The following is a 5386-nucleotide window of genomic DNA, read 5'->3' on the forward strand; positions in this document are numbered from 1 at the left end:
GTTATTTTGCTGTACAAAAAGAATCAGACTCTGAAATATTGTACAATGAGCTTGTAAAGGAAATCAAAAATGCAGATGGGCATAAATATAGGGATTGGGAATTCAATGTAATGGTTTTTAGTCATCACCCAAAGTTCTTTCTCTGGGCGTAGCTGATTCAGTTCATTACTGCTCCATTGGAAATGATTTGGTTGATCTCATTGCTGAGGATGGCCAGGTCCATCAGAACTGGTCATCATATAGTATTGTTGTTGAAGTATATAATGATCTCCTGGTCCTGCTCATTTCACTCAGCATCAGTTCGTGTAAGTCTCTCCAGACCTTTCTGAAATCATCCTGTTGGTCATTTCTTACAGAGCAATAATATTCCATAATATTCATATACCACAATTTATTCAGCCATTCTCCAACTGATGGGCATCCACTCAGTTTCCAGTTTCTAGCCACTACAAAGAGGGCTGCCACAAACATTCGTGTACATACAGGTCCCTTTCCCTTCTTTATGATCTCTTTGGGATATAAGCCCAGTAGTAACACTGCTGGATCAAAGGGTATGCACAGTTTGATGACTTTTTGACCATAGTTCCAAATTGAGGAGCTTACATTCTTTTGGGAAAAGAAAATCTTTTGATTATGCTCTTGAAAATTTTCAGTTTCCTAATTTGTTTCATTTCTCCAATTTAATTTTCACAACTGTGGCCCATATATTTCTCACATTAAGCATTTAATACGTGTCAGGCACTGTGCTAAATGCTAAGGATACAACAAAAGGCAAAACACAATTCATGTCCTTAAACTTAGAATCAAACAAATGGATCCAAGTCATCTATATACAAAATAAACAGAAAATAAGAGAAGGAAGGCACTAAAATCTTGAGGAGTTGGGAAAGGCTTCGTATAGATGGGATTTTAATTGGAACTTAAAGGGAGCTGGAGAAATTGTTCAAGAAGAAGAACATAATTAATACTCTTAGAAGACAATAGAAAATTCCTGGAGTTTAGAGATGGAATTCATGGAATAGCAAGGAGATCGGAGTCATTGGATAGAAGTGTAGATGACAGAGAGTAAGGTATAAGAAGACTTGAAAGGTAAAAGAAGCCTTGGTTAGTAAGCATATTTTTAATCTGCTTCTGGAGGCAATAGGAAACTAATGGAGTGTTAATTGAGTCCTGGTGGTTTGGTGGCTGAATAGAAGATGGAGAAAATTAGACCCATCAATGAGTATTACAATAATTCAGGCATGAGGTAAGGAGAGCCTACTCCAGTGGTGGTATCAGTTAATAAAATGGGGTATATTTCAGAGATGTTGGAAATATGAAATCTAGAGGCTTTGGCAACAGACTGGATATGGGATGTGAGAGATAATGAGGGGTAAAGTATAACTCCTAGGGATTCAGGGACTAATAGCCATTCCCTAGTAGATAAATGGTCAAAGAAAATGAACAAGAACTTCTTGAAAGAAATGCAAAATAGTCACAACTGCATGAAAAAAATGCTCCAAGTCACTCCTTTTTCTTAACATTGCCACTCACCTCATCACCTCATGCCAGCACAATTGCAATAGCTTGTGGGTAGATTTGCCAGCCTCAAGTCTCTCCCACTCCAATCCATCCTTCATTAAGTCATCATATTGATTTAATTTAAGTGCAAGTTTGACCATGTCACATCCCTTCTCCCCACTGAATGGAAAATTTGATATTTCTTCAAAAGGAAAATTATAAATTAACCAAGCTATAGGATCAAGTTCCTATTTTTTCCTCTCTTCATTGGCAAATAGTTCCCAGGATATGGGTGGATGGAGCAATTCCAAGAGGGTGTAGAGCAGACTGACTCTGCCCTAGTCTACCAGCTCATCCATTGAAAGCACATGTCTCAGGGTTAGTAAAAGGCAGGTCTTTGTTTGAATTTGAATCTATGTGTTGCTTTCATATTTGCTGTAATTTTTTCACTTAGAATGTAAGGTTACATTCTCAGTCAGAGGATGAGCCAGCAGAGATAGTGGGGGAATGGGGAGAAGGGGAATGTTTCATCAGGGAACATATATATTGCCTCTGCTGCCTGTGCTCAGGGCTTCACTTTCACCCCTCATATGGTGAGAGTGACTGCCCACTTCTCGTGAGAAATGAATAAACTTTATCTACATTTTAAGAGATCTCTGAGATTTACTGGAAGGGTTATATATCATACACCATCATTAAACTGCAGTGGCTTCTTTTCACCTCCAGGATCAAATACAAAACTCTTTAGTTGGCATCTGACACTTTTCACCGCCTTCTGCCTTTTACCTTTTCATCTTCTGCCCATTTAACTCCTTTCCCCACATACTCTTCTCTCCAATGACACAATTTTCTTGAAGTTCCAGAAGCATGACATTCTATCTCTTGGCCCCTGACCTTTTCTCTGAGTGTCCCCTAAAGTTTTCCCCCTTCATCACCATCTCATAATTTTTCTGGTTTCCTTCAAATTTCAACTAAAATCTTACTTTCTAATACAGGAAGCCTTTCCCAATCTCCCTTAATTCTAGAGTCTTCCTCCTCTTAATTATTTCCTATTTATCTTATATACAAGGTTATCCTGTTCAGATTGCCCCTATTTGTTTGCTTGTCATCTCCCTTTTTAGGCTGTGAGCTTCTCAGGGACAGGAACTGTATTTTGCCTTTCTTTATATGCCTTGTGTTTGGAACAGTGCCTGGAATATAGCAGGTACTTAATAAATGCTTATGGACTGACTGTGTTACAGTGCCACTAATCAAATGATCAGGCTGACTTGTTCCTGTCATAGGAAGAACCTGGGCTAGCATTAAGTCCCTGGGTATTTGGAGAGGATTGGGGCAGCACCCCAAAGCAGAAGGGTGAATAACTGGAAAACCCTTATACAGAACACAGATTTCATCTATGTCACAGTTCTTGCTTCCAGCTGGGCTTTCAGGTGCCACTCAACCACTCAGAAAGCAGAGGGAGGGATGGGGAGGGAAGAAAAGGAAGTTCTGATGTGACCTGCTGGCTGGGACTGCTGCTGACAGTCTCAATTCAGTTCTGTTTGGCTGGCTTACTGAATCAATGTTGGAAAAACACAGAGCTCTCCAGGGAGGAGAGGTATTGGATATAAATAGAAGGCATTTGGGGGAAGTCATGGTGTTAGGTACAATGCCAAGTTTACATCAAGATACTATGAAGACCAACCCACTGAAACCCATAGCTCATTTCTCCAGGTCTGTTTAGCGACTAACTTTTTTTTTTTAGAGCTTACTATTATGCTTCTGGAAATAATGTCTTACATGTTCTTTTATAGACAACTAGGCGACCTGTACAAATTCATTCATATCTGAAGCCAATTTTTCTCCTATATGAGAACTGGCCTGATACATAGTTGAAATAGACATCCACATGTGGAATAGGTTTGATTTTTTCCAAGATTTTTACTTATTTATTTTGAGGCTAATAAATTTCAACTAAAATCAATAGAAATAGAATAGAAATGGAATAAGAATAGAAAAAGAGAATTGTACATAAAACTACAAATCTCATATAAGACTCGCTGCTTTACTCTTTAAATAGGTAATATATTTTAAAAATTATTTGTTTATTTTAATATGCATTGCTTTAAGAATCATGTTGAGAGAAAAAAAATCAGAACAAAAGGGGAAAATCATGGGAGAGGAAAAAAGAAGTGAACATAGCATACATTCAATATCCATAATTCTTTTTCTGGATGCAGATGGCATTTTCTGTCCAGAGTCTATTGGGATTGCTTTGGATCACTAAATCACCAAGGAGAACCAAGCCTTTCATAGTTGATCATTGCACATTCTTGCTGTTACTGTGTATAATGTATTCCTTCTTCTTCTTGTTTCATTCAGCATCAATTCATGTAAACCTTTCCAAGCCTTTCTAAAATCAGCTTGTCCATCATTTTTATAGAAAAGTAATATTCTATTACCTTCATATACTACAGCTTATTTAGCCATTCCCTAATTGATGGCCATCTACTCATTTTCCAATTCTTTGTTACCACAAAAAGAGCAGCTACACATATTTTTGCACACATGGGTCCTTTTTTCTCCTTTATGATTTCCTTGTGACACAGATCCAATAATGGCATGTTGGGTCAAAGGGTACAGTTTTATAAGTAGGTGGTACATTTAATGAAAATTTTTAAACTGTTGGGAATTCCTCCTCTCCCTTCCTCTCCCCCTTTCTTCTCTCCTCTCCTCTCTTCAAAATACATTTCAATAAGCCTCTTTTCTTTTTTTCTGGCAATTCTTTCTCTACTTCTAGAGCTCTTCTCAATTCTCCCACCCTGATTGGAAAAAAAGAAGAAACAAAACAAAACCCTGAAACAAATATTTATTTTCAAGCAAAGGTACCACATTGAATGAATTTGAAAAGGTAGGCCCTGAGTCATTATCTCTCTGTCAGGAGGTGGGTAATTTCTTTAATCCCAGTCTTCTGGGCTCATGGTTGGTCTCCGCATTGGTTATTTTTCAGTCTTATATTTGTCTTTACAATATTGTTACCTTATAAGTTGTTCTCCAGATTTTGCTCTTTTCTCTCTGCAGCAGTTCATGGAAGTCTTCCTAGGTTTCTCTGAAAACATTCCTTTTTGTCATTTCTCATGGCACAATAGGCATATACTATAATTTGTTCAATCATTCTCCACTTGACAAACCTCTTGATTTCTTGTTTGAGGTTTCTACAAAAAGAGCTTCTATCAATATATTTGTATGTACAAGCCCTTTTCTCTTTCTCTAATGTCTTTGACTTAGAGGCCAAGTAGTGTTATCACTAAGTCAAGGTGTGCACAATTTTATGATGTGAGGGGCATAGTTCCAAATTTCTTTCCAAAAGGCTTGATCAATCCACAACTCCACTAGGAATGCATTAATGTACCTGGTTTTCCACAGCACTTCCAATAATCATCATTTTGATTTTTCCGGCATATTTGCCAATCTATTGAGTGTGAGGTAGCATGTCAGAATTGTTTTAATTTATATTTCTCTTATCGTTACTGGTTTGGAAGATTTTTTTCATATGCTTGTTGATAACTTGTTTTCTCTCTTTGAAAACTGCCTGATTATCTCTTTTGACCATTTAACTTTGGGGAAAGTTCTCTCTCTCTCTTTTTTAAATTTGACTCAGTTATTTAAGTATCTTGGATTTGAGACCTTTATCAGAGGAACTTTCTGCAACTAATTTTCCCAGTGAACTCTTTCTGGGGGAAGGATGTGATTAAAAGACTTCTGTGACCTTGGGCAAATTATGTAACTCCTCTGAGCCTCAGTTCCTTCATTTATAAGATGTAAACAATACTGTTTACACTGTTTACTTCATGATGATGTGAACTATAGAGCTCTAAAGAAATTAAGAGCTATGATAATGAAGGGA

Source organism: Sarcophilus harrisii, chromosome 2 (assembly GCF_902635505.1).
Source record: "Sarcophilus harrisii chromosome 2, mSarHar1.11, whole genome shotgun sequence".
NCBI lineage: Eukaryota > Metazoa > Chordata > Mammalia > Dasyuromorphia > Dasyuridae > Sarcophilus > Sarcophilus harrisii.